Source organism: Pseudophryne corroboree, chromosome 4 (assembly GCF_028390025.1).
Source record: "Pseudophryne corroboree isolate aPseCor3 chromosome 4, aPseCor3.hap2, whole genome shotgun sequence".
NCBI classification, from domain to species: domain Eukaryota; kingdom Metazoa; phylum Chordata; class Amphibia; order Anura; family Myobatrachidae; genus Pseudophryne; species Pseudophryne corroboree.
This window is the reverse complement of record NC_086447.1, coordinates 46,473,719-46,491,269: the sequence shown is the minus strand read 5'-3', so window position 1 is coordinate 46,491,269 and position 17,551 is coordinate 46,473,719.

Here is a 17,551-nt window from a genome sequence, read left to right as displayed (position 1 = left end):
TTACATACATCTCTTGTGGGTGAGCAAAGTTCTGCCAAATTACTAAGATATTTTCTTGTGTTTATTCTTTTTTGTTTTAACTTATTATCTGTGACCAATTTTGTCTGTTACATGTACATATTATAAAATTAAATCCTCTGTCAGCTGTATCAGCTGTATATTTATTCCAACTCACTGACTGGGCCCAGGGTGTCTTGCATGGGCCATTTTGCAGAATAAATGTCATTTGCACAGTAGGATCTCAAGAAGCATTTACATACAGTATCAATAGATGTCCAGGTTTATAGTGCAGTATCCAGGGATTTTATACAAGTCACGTGCTTAAATGCTTAATACAAATAGAAAAATTGGCTGTGTTTTCAAATAGGCTTTATATCCCAATAAAAGTGACTGATTGAGTCACTACCTTCTACCTGTATATTTTTATAAATGTTTCTTTCATTAATAATTATTGTGTATGTATTGTAAGTTAAAAAGGTATGTCACCTAATATAGATTAATTATTGGAAGCTGGTTAGTGTATAACACATTTGGCTTGTATCAGTTAAGACTTTGCCATGAAAAACCCATAGGATGCATTAGATGTAGACGCAGATCAACTGTGAGATCCATGAATCTAATGAGCTGGGGGTCTTTCAATAGATTCATTGAGAGTTAGTTTGTCAATAATATGTTTTTTAGCTGGCTGTGAGTGGTCATGTGACTGCTGCTATATCACTTCTGTATGTGTTCGTATGACATATTTATGGAAACGGATTGATAGTTACTTTGTATACTGGTACACGTTTCCACCATTGCATAGAAGAAGCTGGATCTATATTTCTAGGTTAACAAATATATACAGCTGCACATTTCATATATAAGACAAATAGGGGCTTATTCAGAGAAGAACTTCCTTTTTATGGACAGATCTTGCAAATTCTCACACTGTGCATTCTCTGTAAGTGAGCGTACACCACCACAAGTGTTTCTGGATGATTCACAGTTGTACAGGATTCAGCTCTATGCCATTTGCAGCTCTTAGGGTATAAATAGGTGGCAACAGGGAGTTCACAGAGCCTAAGTGTCTTGAGAGTGTGTCTTGGGTGTGTAGCCAGAATTTTGGGCTATGCTGTAGAACATAGTTGGATTTCAGACAGATTTCCTGCATCAGTGATAGGGCTGGTCCAAGGGTTCACCGATAGTTTATTTCCTTGGATGCAATGGAAACCAACTTGCATAGAGCTCAGAATCAGCCCTGCAAGACATCCACTTGTGTTGTAGCACCTCACTTTTATCTCAAGTCCACATATTTAGTCTTTTGTGTTCTTGATCAGAGAGGTATAGTAATGCATCTGACACCATATATATGGGTGGCATTCTGTATGCCGGCGGTCGGGCTCCCGGCGCTCAGTATACCGGCGCTGGGAGCCCGACCGCCGGCATACCGACACTTATTTTCCCTCGTGGGGGTCCACGACCCCCATAGAGGGAGAATAAAATAGTGTGGCGCGCGTAGCGCGCCACCGTGCCCGTAGCGTGGCGAGCGCAGCGAGCCCGCAAGGGGCTCATTTGCGCTCGCCACACTGTCGGTCAGCCGGCGGTCGGGCTCCCGGCGCCGGTATGCTGGGCGCCGGGAGCCCGACCGCCGGCCAGCCGTAGTGAACCCTATATAACAGCCAGGCTCGGTTGTCTGAGATTCTCCAACATGGAACCAAGTTCTGGCTCAGTTGCAGACGTTGTTATCCCGAAGCCGGAGTTATGATGGAGACAATCACACAAAGACTTTAGAAAGGTCCCTACAACTAAGGAATTAATGTAATCACATTGTAAATTGTAATATATATGGGTTCACTACGGCTGGCTGTTATATAGATCAGGTATAGAGAATGCAGAGGTGGAAAAATATTTAGAATAAAATCAATTCCTACGTCAACCAGTGATCCCTTACAGATCCATACTGTAACATATGCAATGAAATAAAAGGCGCAGGCAAGAGGTGACAAAGCTGAGAACTTCATGGTCTTGTAATAGATATCCAGTTGTTCTGTTAGGGCTCCGTCACATCTCATTCTTTTCATGTGATGATACAGAGAGGAAATAAGAAGGACTGATGACCTGAAGAACGTGAGAAATGGAACAGTGTCCAATAGTAAAAACATATCCATGTTTATTTTACCTTTTTTCTCATTGTATGTTGTGTTAAGTAAGTTCTCAGAGATCTCAGTGATAGTGATCAAATAAAATATTGAATTGTAACAAATGGACACAAGCACAGAAGCAATAATCAGATGGACGACCCTCTGTAATATCATCATCTTCACACGTAGGAAGAAGACATTGTGGAAGTTGCAGATCTTAAGGCAGAAGACAACAGAGAGAAGGTTTGATAACCAGATGTTGGCATAGAAGGAGATTGTAAACATATTGTGAAATATTTTATAAATTATATGATTTATAATAAATACAATATAACAAAGGATGTCCAGTAGGCTGGCAGATTGATAGATAATCCGTGTGATCCCCAGGGAGGTGATAATCTGGTCAGTAGAGGTCACTGGTCTTTGTTTCATCCAGTCAGTGACAGTCACAGCAATGATAAATCCATGAATCATTAGTGCAGTTACACAGGTGATTCCAGCTGCAACAGCCAAACTCAGATGTTGCAATTTATAAGTTTTCTCCATTGTGCTATTCATGTCTTCAGTGATAGAAGAGATCTGTCGTAATGAAATGCACTACAAATGATTCCTGAGATACAGGTCGGTCTCTTTACATCAATGTATAATGCAAATGATAATGCAAAGCATCAAAGCTGTTCCTGCTTATACAAATACTGTATGCAAGTTGTGTGTATATTTTGCTAAGTGTCCCTCTTAGGATGTTATTATAATGCAATAGAAAATCTAAATAAATTACATTACGAAATTACATTTTACAAGCACCATAGGTATGCTGTTTTTAGAATACTATTAAAGATAGAATGTTCTGTAGATACTAATTTAATTATCTCTATATATAAATGTGAAAGCACTCACTCACTCACTCACTCACTCACTCACTCATTCATCACTAATTCTCTTACGTTCCGATATGTTAGGAAGATGAAATGTAACGGTATCCGGACTCCAGGTCGACAACAAAAAGGTCGACACACCTTAGGTCGACGCCAATTGGTCGACACATCTTAGGTCGACATGGACAAAGGGTCGACATGGACAAAAGGCCGGCAGGAACAAGGTCGACATGGAAAAAGGTCGACATGAGTTTTTTTTTTTTTTTTTTTCTTTTTTCGAACCTTTTCATACTTAACGAGCCACGTGGACTACGATTGGAACGGTAATCTATGCTGAGCAAAGCGGAGCGGAGCGAAGGCACCATGCGAGGGGACGCGGTGCACTAATTGGGGTTCCCGGTCACTCTACAAAGAAAACGACACCAAAAAAACATAAAAAACTCATGTCGACCTTTTTCCATGTCGACCTTGTTCCTGTCGATCTTTTGTCCACGTCGACCTTTTGTCCATGTCGACATAAGGTGTGTCGACCAATTGGCGTCGACATAAGGTGTGTCGACCTTTTTGTTGTCGACCCTGAGTCCCAGACCCAATGTAACATAGGTATTCTTCAGGTGGGAAGTAGGAAAACAATGTAATCTGAATTTTAATAAACCTCCCTAAGGTGATGAAAAGGGGGTTGACATAATGACGTCATTAATGATGTGTGGCTTGCGTTGCATGAACGATAACGCCCAAATGGCCAATCGGATCAAAATTTGGATTGCACCTCCAGTGTGCAGAATTTAATAAACTACAGAGATGCTCCTGTCACTTTTTACCAAATCTGCTACGGGCGCTCCTCGGGTAACACCAAGAACCATGGATTAATATTTACTTACATTAAGACGTCTCAAATTTACATCTCTATAGATTTACCAAATTTGTAACACTATTTTATATGCACAACCATGAAAATCAGAAACTCCCATGTGAAGAACAGGTAGACCAGCTAGTTTAATCATAAATATGAAAAGTAATATATTGCAATTATGACTATGGATATAATATATATATATATATATATATATAATCAATAGTTATATGGATTTATATGGATTGATATGGATATAATACTGCACCACTGAATGGAATGATGCTGAGAACTTCAATTCCCAGGGGGCCAGTTATGCTAGTGCAACTGGATTTATATTGAGAGATGATGGACTAAATACAGTATATCAGTATTATTTTTATAGAAAAAAAGGTTCAGGAACTCATGTGGGTGGGCAATGGTGGGCGGAGCTGTGGTTAATGTGGGATGACCTACAGCTACACCTTTGGAAGAATAAAGAATTTGTGAATGCCTGTGGCATAAGCCTCAAAATAAGGGGTGTGGCCTCCATGTAAGGGGCATGGCTTTGCTTGAAGGGGCATGACCTTTCAGGAAAAGACTACCTTATACCCCAGTTTTGCAGCCCTCATGCCCAGACATTGCCAATAACAGGAAAAAAAATCCTGATTCATGCCCCTTACATTATTTGTAATTTTTCCTCCTTATAGTAATGCCCCTTACACATTATGCCACACACTGTACTGCCCATTACACATTATGCCACACCATAATGCCGATTACACATTATACCACACACCATAATTCCCATTATGCAATATGACACACCCCATAATGCACATAACACATTATGCCACACTCTGTAAAGCCCATTACACCACACACTGTATTGTTTATTACAAGTTATGCTACACTCCATAACACCCATTATGCGTTATGCCACCACCTAATGCCCATTACATATTATGCCACACACAGTTATGACCCTGTCACCATTTTATGCCCCACAAACAATAATGCCCCTTACAAAGGATGTCACAGAATAAGGCTTCTAATTACTTTTAAATTACCTGCCTGCTGTCAGGAGGCTCATGCCGAGGGTTTCATGCGTGTTGTAGGGCTTTTGTGCTCTGGTTTCCATGCTCATTGCCAGGGGTTTCATGTGCATTGCCAGAGGTTTCATGAGCGTTTTCAGGGGTCTTCTACACATTTCCAGGGGTATCATGCATGTTGGCATGGGTTTTCATGTGCGTTGCCAGGGGTTTTGTGCACATTGCCAGGGGTCTCCACTTTGACAGGGGTGAGGGCAAGTGTGGGCTGTGAATAAGCATATACTATAAGCCCCCACAGCCCTGCCGTGGACTGAGATGTGCTGGTGGCTGCGGAAGTGCTTCCGTCCGCAGTAGTGTAAACAAACCCCTTAAAATGACCTGCTGCCAAGGAGGAGACAGACGCTAGATGTCAAATGTGCCTGTCTCCTCCTCGGCAGCAGCCATTTTTGCTGGGGGTTTTTATACTACTATGGACGGAAGCAGTTCCACAGCCCCCGGCGCATCTCAATCCACTGCAGGAGCTCAGGGGAATGCGGAGGCTTGTAGGAAATGCTTATTCACAGCCCACCCAAACTTTGCTAGCAATGCCAGGATGTTTCGGAATGCCGTTCCAGGTGATGTCATTTTTTAGAACACCTTCAGGAACGGCATTCCAGAGCGGCATTCCAGAGCCCTGCAGTATATGCATGTAAATGCACACTTTACATGTTCCCTTTACCTGCTTACTCTATGTTCAGGGCACAAATACTGTACTTCCAATTCTATATGTCAGAGTTTCCCAAACATGGACTTCAAGGTACCCTAATGGTCTAGGTTTTAATGATAACCAAGATTGGGCACCAATGACTTAATTAGTACCTCAATCAATTTGATTTTAACCATCTGTGCTCCACCATGTATATCCTTAAAACCTAGATCATTAGTGCACCTTGGGGACTGTGTTTGGGAACCTCTGCTATATGTCCTAATATCCTCTATAATCATACCGCCCACATAAATTACTCTGAATGACAAGCTAATGTATATGACATTACTTGAGTTTTGTTTGCTTCATTTTAACAGCCTAATGGCAAATTACTGCATATCCAGTCAGCCAGTCGACATTCAGAATGTACACAGCAGAATTTCAACAGTCAGAAATTCTGACTCAGAATGTCAACACAAATATTAGATTGACAACTAATATGTCAACATACAATTAGGTTGACCTGATTAAGATGTCAACCCATTCAGAATGTCGGCTTTTAACATGTTGGCACCAGAATGTCCACAGTAAAAAATCTTATGTCGACATTCCAGTATCAACATATTATGTTGACATTCTGAATGTGTCCACGTTTTTACCATGTCGACCTAAGGGAATGTCGGCATATTGGTTTGTCAACCTAATATCCGTGTCAACATTCTGACTGCTGACATTGAGATCATATCGACATTCTGATGTCAACATTCTGATTGTCAACTAGTCATACCACACCCAGATTAATGTAATCAGCAAAACAGATATGTGAGCCTCTGGAGTAATACAGAATTTCATCCAATAGTTTGAAAAAATTAACTGTTATGAATTATTCACCATTGAATCCTTTCAGATGAGACATTTCCGCATTGGTTGTATAGGTGTCTATGTTGTGATAAAGTATATTTATTGCAAAAAATAGATAGTTGCTTTCCGCCACCAACAAGACTTGGGGAATTCTAAAGTGCAACTGTCGCTACTGTAATAATATTTTAAATATTATCTTTCAAGTGTGAAACTTGAAAAAGTAAAAAAAATAATAATCTAAAATAACCGAAACTGATGCGGTAAGTCCTTCATCAGATCACGTACAAGCCATATTTCCTGAATAAGGATCCGGACAGGCAATAATGCAGTTATCAGGTTAGAGAGTTTTACAGACTTAAGGGGAGATTTACTAACCAGTGAAAAGAGTGGAGAAGTGAGCCAGTGGAGAAGTTCCCCATGGCAACCAATCAGCATTGAAGTAACATTTAGAATTTGCATACTACAAAATTATACAGAGCAGCTGATTGGTTGCCGTGGACGACTTCTCCGCTGGCTCACTTCTCCACTCTTTTCAATGCTTAGTACATCTTCCCCTTAATGAGTTTGCATTAAGGGGAAATGTTTAAATGGATGTGACCTCACTTACTACAGTTTATCTTACATTTAAAACTGGAATGTGTTTTGTAGACTTTTAGTTCTTTTTGTTTTTCTAAAGTTCAGCTTCTCATCTATGAAGACTTGGTTTTCTTGTCTTATACTCCAACAACACTGAGTATGAGAATGTGTACTTACCAACCCTTGGTCATAGTTGTGAAGCTCACTTTCAAAGGATCCACTACTTCACCTTGTCATTCTCAGTCAAATGCAAAATGGTTCCCAAGTCCGGCTATCTCAGCAAATAGTTGGGCAGTGATTTGCTCATCACTCGCTGCCCTATGCTGCTTTATTAACCATCTCTGTTTCCTTCTTTAAGCATTAAACAACTTTACGTTTCCTTCCCAGACAAAAGTCCCAAGTAGAAATGCAGAATATAAAATCCCCAAGTTTATTTATCTGTGCAAGTCTTTCCAGAAGAAGTTTTCCATGAATCCATTGAGGATGAGTTCTGTTCTGCCAAATGCTCTTTAGCATGATTACTAAATGTCTTGCTTGTTAATCACTTTATTATTCTAAATCGTATTATATATGATATATTTGCAAATGATGCAATATTCTACAATGAAATCCCACTTATCGACATACACATATCAGCATGGCTACATCTCTACAACATGAATTGACTCCAAAAAGGCCATCTGTGTATGGACCATATTGCAGAATCAGCCTCCTCTAGGCAAGAGTGTGAATAGGTCTTCGGGTTTATAGAGCAGGAGAAGTTTTGAACAGTAGGAATGAGGAGGAACAATTTCTGATTGGTTCATAGTTCTCACGTCATTTATATTTATGGTTGTAGGTTGGCAGTAATTTGCATGTCCTCACTGCCATGTGCTCTATTGTTAGATATTTCCTTTAAGGATTACATATATGTTTCAGCCACCTTCTAAAGGCCAAAGTTCCAAGTAGAATGAGGGTTGGACTCACCACAGGGGTACAGGTGAAACCCCCATGGGACCCTACTGCCTGAGGGCCCACCCCTCTTCTAGGGAACAGGTTCCAGACTGCGCACTTGATTTATATATTTTACGGCACAGGACTATGGTTTCTTTTCTACGGTGCAGTTATCTGGGAAATGATCATGCATGGAATATATTTATAAAGGCACTCAGATCATATACTCTGTAATGGTAAAGCCAAGGCTCTGTTTTGGCTGGCCATTCCCCTATGCATGGGCCCCTACCACTACATTCCTTTGGATGAGCCTTCTTGCCCCAGTCTGACACTTGTAGAATGCATATAGGCTTTTGAGAGGATTGGCATTAATCAGTTGCTGGTGTGCACTGTTCTGCAAAATGAAACTATGATCACTAAGATCTTTGCTTGTGTTTATTATTTTATTTGTATTTAAGTCTTAATACCTATTGTCTATTATATGTATATTTTATAAAGCAAAATCCACTGTCAGCTGAATATTTATTCCTACTCATTGGCTGCCACCAATGTACATGGGCCATATTGCAGAACCAACCTCATCTAGACAATAGGATCTATTCTTTATTAATATGCAGAGGCGTTTACAGGGCAGGCAAGGAGACAATGCTCCGTTTCCTAGACAGAGACAGAGCATTGTAGGGGTGGAGGCAGGGAAATGCGGGCAACGTCATCCAAAAGGGAGCGTGATGTCATGCGCAGCTGCTGCGATAAAAAAGATGGCGGCGGGCCTCCGGCGGGCGCAGCCGAGCTGCGCCAGCAGGAGGAAGCCTTAATTTCTGTGAACAAGCAGAAATTGTGGTGCGATCGCAATTTCTGCTTGATCAAGGTGGGATGGAGGCAATCAGCATCCTGGGTGACCTTGCCCTGCCATGGGCGGCCCCAGCATGCGATCAAAAATATAGCAAATTCTGCTACTTAGCAGAATTTGCAATCCAGCCTGAATCAGTGCTTAAATGTCTAACACAGATAGAGTACGATGTGCATTCAAATTGGAGGTTTATTGCATAACCTATAAATAAATTATTGAGTAATTGCCAACTAATTGTATTTTTAAATATTTTTTTATTATTATGTTGTATGTACTGTAGGTTAATAGGTGGTTCTACTAATATACAGTAGGTACTGGGAGTAGTGTATAGCACATGTGGCTTGGATCAGTTAAGCTTTTGCACAGAAATATCCATAGAGTGACACAGATGTACAGCAGATGCAGATAACACGTGAGATCCGTGTATCTAATGATCTGTCCTCCAATAGATACATTGCTATGAAGAGAGTAAGTTTGGCAATAAAATGTTTATTAAGTGTTTCTAGCGGTCATATAGCTGCCCCACGCTCTCTATGTACCCCATCTGTGTCACCTCTGTCTGTCTACCCCTCCCCTTTAGAATGTAAGCTCTCACGAGCAGGGCCCTCTTCCCTCAGATGCTTATCATTTTTCTTACTTTAATAATATTGAACTGTACCACATCAGCAGTCTTCTGCCACCTAATACTTATTGCAGTGTCATCTGCTGATGTAACTATGTGTACTTGTCCTATACTGTCATCAACTGTAAGTCACTGTTTTTCTGTTTGATTATTTGTTTATGTACTCTGTAATTGGGCGCTGCGGAACCCTTCTGGCGCCATATAAAGTAAAATAATAATAATAACTTGTATATTGAAAGCACAGACTGATAACTACAGTACTGATACACATTTCCGCCACTGATCTAAAGGCCCATACACACTTGACGATGCACATGTCGTTAACGACTTCCCTTGAACTTCCCCTGAAACAGCTGAGCAAACGACATGAGCATACACACTACCAACGACCAAAGACGAAAGACCATAGACCATTCATCGTTGAAGCATCCAAGCTGAACAGTTTATTAAAATAATGAGCTGGGAACAGGGCTGGTGAACAGTGGCTTGGTCGTTGGTCGTTGGTCTTTCACACCATACACATTCAACGACGTCTCTGGTCGGTAACGACCATAGTGGAAATTGAGCATACATGCTCCACAGATAAGCGAGGGTCATTAACGTCCCGCGGGGCCGCGCATCGGTGGTCGTCGGATGCATACACACTTGACGATATAATGAGCGACGTCGTTGATGATGGCTGAAATGAATGACGTTGTTCATTTTATCGTCAAGTGTGTATGGCCCTTTAGAAGTTGGACGTACTGTATATTTCCAGATTTAAAAAAAATATAAACAGCTGCAGATTTCAGTGATAAGACATGGGGGTGGGGGGAATGTACTAAGTCTTTTAGAGTGATAAAGTGGAGAGAGATAAAGTACCAGCCAATCAGCTCCTAACTGCCATGTTACACGCTGTATTTGAAAAATGACAAGAGCTGATTGCTTTGTACTTTTTCTCTTTCCACTTTGTAACTTTCCAAAGCTTAGTACAGCTGTCCCTATAGGGGCTTATTCATAGATGAATGTTCTTTTTTCAGATTGATCTTGCGATTTATTGCGCTATGTTCTGCAGGTAAGCGTATACAATCACAAGCAGCTCTGGAAGATTCCCAGCAGTACGGACCTCAGTTCCATCTCCATTTTCAGTTTTTAGATAAAAATACTTGGCAACAGGGAGTTCAATTAGGCTAAGTGTTCTGAGTGCAAAGCATATGTAGGTGGAATTCTGGGTTATGCTGATAGTACCCAATCTGATTCCAAAGGGACATACACCAGTTATAGGGCTAGTTCAAAGGAATGCTTTTGGCATCCCGGCGGTTACCAGAGTCGAGACAACGCTCAGGAGACAGGCGCCAGGACACAGCCAGCTGACATCTCAAAGGTAAGTATCATTGTGGGTATAAGGTTTAGGACCCTGGGTTCAGGTAGGGTTATGCATTGGGGGGATTAGGGTTAGGCACTAGGGGCTTGGTTAGTCATAACTGCCATCTCAAAAAATGTAGCCCCAGCCGGCACCCCCTAATTTAGCCCTAGCCGCCACCAAAGGAGGGTTATGATAGGGGGGAAGTGTTGGTGCACTTACCACCCAAACATGTCAGAATTCTCGGATTCACAATGATGGGGTCCATCATGTGACCACCAGCGTCCTGAACGCCGGGATATCATACTACACCTGGTGCAAAAGTGCACTAATAAAGATTGTGGCTACTTCCACAATAGAGCTCAGATTCAGCCCTGTAATGCATCCGCACATGATGTAACACCATAGTTTTCTAACTAGTTCTGTTGTTTAGATTTATGAGTTCTTGATCAGTGTGGTAATGTCATATTTCATTTAAACAATCATTTGCCATTTACAGTCACAGTAATTCATTGGCTGCGTGCAACCTTCCCAAATCTTTAAGTGATTGTCTTCACCGGATTTCCAGCTTCGGGATAATAACCTCTGCAGTAGAGCCACCATTTAATTGCGTACTGGTGAATCACAGAGAACCGATTCCTCAGCCTGGTTGTTGCATAGATCAGGTAGGCAGAATGCAGAGTTGGAAAAAGATTCATAATAAAAAATACCCCTAATTGACAAAGTGGTCCCTGATAAAACCCTGTCGTAATACGGGTGATGAAATAAAAGGCGTAGCTTATCAGTGAAACAGTTGAAAAATGTATGGTCTTGTGATACGTGTCCAGTTGTCCTGTTCCCGTTCGGTCACATCTCATCCTGTACATGTGATGACAGAGAAATAAAATAAGAAGCAGGGATGATATTAGGAAGATGAGGAACGGCACTATATCACGCGACAAATACAATAAAATGTGTATTTCAATCAAGTCATCAGTATCAGTTGTGTTAGAAGAATTTATATTGATTCCTATGTTAGCGATAAGAACAAGTAATGAAAAGTAACAAATGGGAACCAGCACAGAAGCTATAATCAGACGGACGACCCTCTGTAATACAATTATCTTCAGACGTAGGAAGAAGACATTGCGGAAGTTGCAGATCTTCAGGCAGAAGACAACAGAGAGAAGGTTTAGTAACCAGATGTCGGCATAGAAGGAAATTTCAAAAATACAGAAAACAATAATGTCATAGATTGCATGACTTTCTTTCAAGAATATCTGAATACTAATTTTCAACAGGTAGGCAAATTGATAAATAATCCTTGTGACTGCGAGGGAGGTGAGAATCTGGTCAGTAGAGGTCACCGGTCTTTGTCTCATCCAGTCAGTGACATTCACAGCAACAATAAATCCATTTAGCACTAGTACTGCAATACAGGTGATTCCTGCTGCAACAGCAAAAGGCAGATGTTCTATATTACACTCTTCCTCCATAGTGCTGTTCATATCCTTCAGTGATAGAAGTGATCCGTCCTAATGAGAGGTAAAAGCTGGATTCCAGGATGGTCTCTTTATATTAATGTATAATGCAAATAATAATGCAAAGCATCGCAGCTGTTCCTGCTTATACAAATAAGGATGCTGTGGGTATATTTGCTAAGTGTTCCTCTTAGGATGTTATTACAAGGTAAAAGGAAAACACTAAAGGGCAAAACCACGTGCAGTGCAGGAGGGCAAAATGTGCAGAGAGAGTTGATTTGGGTGGGGTGTGTACAATCTTAAATCTAAACTGCAGCCAGTATGTACCCTGCACAGAAACAATATAACCCACCCAAATCTAAAGGGCCCTACACACTTAAAGATTATCTGTCCAATCTGGCTGATTGGAAAGAAAATCTGGCAATGTCTGGGAGCAAATGACAATCAACCATTTACTCCCAAAATCAAGAAAATGGACAAATGGTTGTTCTGATAAATTTGTTTAATGAAACAAACTTAACCAATTTGTCTGTAAGTCCATTTTTGTCTGTTTTCCAGGGTTTGAGAGCAAATAGTCAATTGTCATTTGCTCCCAGACATTTCCAGATTTTCTTTCCAATCAGGCAGATTGGACAGATAATCTTTAAGTGTGTAGGGCCCTTAACTCTCTCTGCACATATTATATATCTGCCCCACCTGCAGTGCACATGGGGGGTAATTCTGAGTTGATCGCAGCAGCAAGTTTGTTAGCAATTGGGCAAAACCATGTGCATTGCAGGTGGGGCAGATGTAACATGTGCAGAGAGAGTTAGATTTGGGTGGGGTATGTCCAAACTGAAATCTAAATCGCAGTGTAAAAATAAAGCAGCCAGTATTTACCCTGCACAGAAACAATATAACCCACAAAATCTAACTCTCTCTACACATGTTACATCTGCCCGACCTGCAGTGCTCATGGTTTTGCCTATTAGTGTGCTTTTTTGGCTTGCTAACAAACCTAAATAACCCCCTAAGCTTGAAGTCAGCATAGTCCATATACTGATTTAATCATAAAAATTACAAATTATAATATACAGATGTGTTATCGATCACCAAGCCTGAATTTGCCGCATGGCACACGATGTTTGCTGCATTTGAGCTGCACACAATGGTGCAACTTAGAGATGTTCTTTTTTCCATTTTGCATCTCATTTGCAGCAAAACACCACTCAAAGGGGAAAATATACTAAGGTCTGTGTTTGCCCGATTTGTCAATCATGGGAAATTTGCAAAAGATCAAACACAGGAGTGGTAGCTCAAATAGAAGTTGAAAGCATGAATGGCCATGTACAATCAAATACACCAGACAAACATAAATGTGATTTTCAGACAACAAACAAATTTACCTAGAATCACACCCGTGAATTGTGCAAACCTGGATTAAACTGCACTTTTAAAATAGACGTCCCCCTCAGCTGTGTGTTACAAAAAAGGGTAAAAAAAAGAAAAAATTGGCAAGAAGGTAATGGCACGAGGGGTAAACACTCCGCCCCCCAACATAACTAGCCCCAGGCTCTTTGAGCCGGTCCTGGTTCAAAACATAATTGTGCAGGGTCCCTCTGTATTGTATTGAACCAGCACTTGGCTCTTGGACCAATCATGGCTTGAAAATACAGGGGGGAAAAAGACATAGGGGTCCCCGGTATTTTTTAAACTGACACAGGGCTCCACTAGCAAAGGAGGTAATGCCACAGCCATAGGACACAGTTATATTGGTCCCCGTGGCAGTAACATCAATCCCCCTAACTAGTCAGACCTGGTCAGGGTTTCCTGAGAGTAGGCATCCCAGGGGTTTAAAAATAAAAATAACAAACCGGAGACACGAACCAATAAGGACTGAGGAAGTGTAGGTGTTAACACATACACTTCCTCTATGCGAATGACCAGGACCCACTTAAGTCCTGTCATTAGAAGAGCCACCAGCCAATCGGCATGCACCTTTGTAGGAGCAGCCCGCTGATTGGTTGTGATAGGCTACACTGACAATCAAAGTTTCCCCCATAGACTTCAATAATTATGGGAACCTTTATTTTTTTTAAAGAGGACTGACTTAAAAAGCCCAGGTCTGATTATGCTTGTGGGATGAAGACCATTCACATTCTCACTGATATGTGCAGGCTTCATGTTCGGGAGTGTTTGGCTGCAGCAAACATGGCAGCCACATACAAATACACACACCATCGGAAAGCACATTTCACTAAAACACAGGAACATAGTAAATTCCTGTGTCTTAGTTTGAAAAAGTTCCCATATATGCAGTGCCATATTAAGGTCCTGATGGGTCAGGAGCTGAGATTTATAAAGGGCCTATTGTGCTCCATCTCTGGGGGTGTGACCAGCATGGCGGGGGTTTTGCTTTTGATATGGGGGTGAGGTTTGACCCATGTATTGTATGTGGTCCTGACACCCTGAAATGCTGACAGTGGAATATACTTCTTTGCCCCGGGAACGCTGCACTGAATCCCTGCAGCAATCTCAGCTATTTCAGAGATTGTAATGTGTGTCCCCATCCAGGGATGTCTTGTCCCGGGAGTTGTATGTGACAGAAGTCACCGGGGAGATAGGGAGGGAGATTACAGCCTTTTTGTATGATCCAGGGATGTGGTAAAAAAAACTGAAAGGACAGGACCATACAGGAAGGCTGTAATCTCACTCTTTCCCTGTCTCCCCGGTGACTGCTGGCACATATGCCCCCACCCCCCACCCTTCACACCACCACGCAGTCTGACCACCACAATGGCTGAAAAATCTGCAGGAATCCGGTCCGATGTTGCGGGGACCAGAACGTTCCAGTTTTTACCAAATCCCCCAGGAATGCTGCTGACATGTAATACCCCCATTAGTGTCAGTTACAAATAATGCCCCCAGCAGTGCCAGATACACATAATACCCACAGCAGTGCCAAATACATCTAATAACCACAGCAGTGCCAGATACACGTAATGCCCCAGCAGTGCCAGGTACACAAAATACCCCCAGCAATGCCAGATACACGTAAAAACCCCAGCAGTGCTAGATACATGTAATTTCCCAGCAGTGCCAGATACATGTAATGCCCTAGCAGTGCCAGATACACGTAATACCCCCAACAGTGCCAAATACATCTAATAACCCCAGCAATGCCAGATACACGTAAAACCCTCAGCAGTACCAGATACATGTAATGCCCCCAGCAATGCCAGATAAACGTAATACCCCCAGCAATGCCAGATACATGTAATGCCCCAGCACCCAGCAGTTACAGATACATATAATGCCCCCAGTAGTGCTCACCCTGCTGGGCTGCTGCTGCTCGTGTCTGAGGGAAGGGAGGGAAGGCACAGTGCAGTGTGCATCTCTCCTACCCTTTACTGAGCCCAGTCTCCAGGGGCCATTAGAAATATGGCGCCGGCTTATGAGTCAATCAAATGTCGTGGCCTGGAAGCCAATCAGGAACCGCCGCTGGCCGGTCCGCGAGCTGCAATTGGCTGATTGCCAGCACCATATTTGGAATGGCCATGCGCCCCCTTCAACAGTGGCTGCTCATATTTACCATGACTGGAGCCGGCACTACACACACATTACATATATATATATATATATATATGCACAATATGTCTGGCACTCACGCTTAGAAGATTTCAACAGGTCTGGTGCACAACCTCTCAGACGAGTATATGGATCCCACACAATGGAGGCACTCTGCGAATAATAACTGACACCACCACAGCCGGTACAGTCAACGTTTCAGGGACTTCTCCCTTTTATCAAGACACCTTGATAAAAGGGAGAAGTCCCTGAAACGTTGACCGTACCGGCTGTGGTGGTGACAGCTATTATTTGCCGAGTGCCTCCATTGTGTGGGATCTATATATATATATATATATATTTATGTATGTATATGTATGTATATATATATATATCCAAATATTTACACACACATACATATATATATATATATACACACATCTTTATATGTATACACATAAATATATATACACGTGTATATACAATATATAATATGCACACGTGTTCCTCAGTATGCCCAACTAATGAATCAGTCAGCAGCAGCCAGCAGGTAACGGGTCTGATACCTCACCTCAGTCTGGAGGATATCAGACACCCTGCTGCTGCTGCACTTTCATGGAGATGCTGCCTTGAGAGCCCTGCTGCCATGTCCTGGGCTGTGTTGCGGACTCTGCGGTGTCCATATCAGGACATAAGGGGAAGTGTGGTAGTGGCAGGCAGGGCGGCCGCGGCACCTTTTTTACGTCAGTTGCTGTGACGTCATCCGGCGTGGAGGCGCCGCCGAGACACACTGTAGGGAAGGCTGAGAAAGCCTTCTTCTGTCTCTGTCAGCTGTGTCATTTGATCCTTCGGTGCTGCGGACATGGGAGACGGATCTAGGGTGGTGAGGGAGGAGGGGGAGGGGCCCACCTAGGACGCTGCACTGCAGGCTGCAGTAGAAGGAAATTGTATTTCCTGTTTACTGCTGCAGAGATCTGCGATGCTCTGGGCCTATTTTTAGAGCTGGGCCTGGAGCTGCGGCTCCATTAGCCCCATTATTAATCCGGCCCTGCATATATGATCAATCTCACTCGTGTTTAATCTCAGGCAAACATGGATGAGACACAATTTTTGGTAAATTTACCTCAAAGTGAGCTAGATGTTGGACTATGACTTAAAACACACATTAATTAGTTTTAAACATGTACAAAGTCACAGAAAAAAGTACAAAGGGACGAAGTATCTACTGTATCTAATTCATTATTTTTGTCTCTTTGCAGGATATCTCCCATAATAAGAGATGTGAATAAAGAAAAGAGAGTGGAACAGGCACGGCGATGGATTGAGAGTGGTGAAACATTTCATGATGTCTTTTTCACAGATTAATCGTCTGTTGCCCTTGAGCGATCTCCAGAATGTCATACCGGAAACGTAACCATATCTCATTAAAACCACGCCCAATGCATCCATTGAAAGTCCATGTATGGGGAGGCATATCACGATTAGGAGCTGGTCCCCTATTATTTTTCGAAGGTACTATACTTTATTCTGTGCTTGTATTCTGTAAAAATACATGCTGTACTGTAGAGTACATGTAACTGCACAAAACAATGAGTGGCTCATTAATGAACAACATTTTTTTTATTTCTGTAGGGACCATGGTTAAGCAATTTTTCCAAGAAAAAATAGTAGAGGAATGTATGGTGCCATTTGTGAACAAATATTACCCTTCTCACCATAGGATATTCCAAGACAATGTTCCTAAACACTCCGCCTCAGCCAAATTTATGGAAGAGAAAGGTATGAATTGGGAACCAC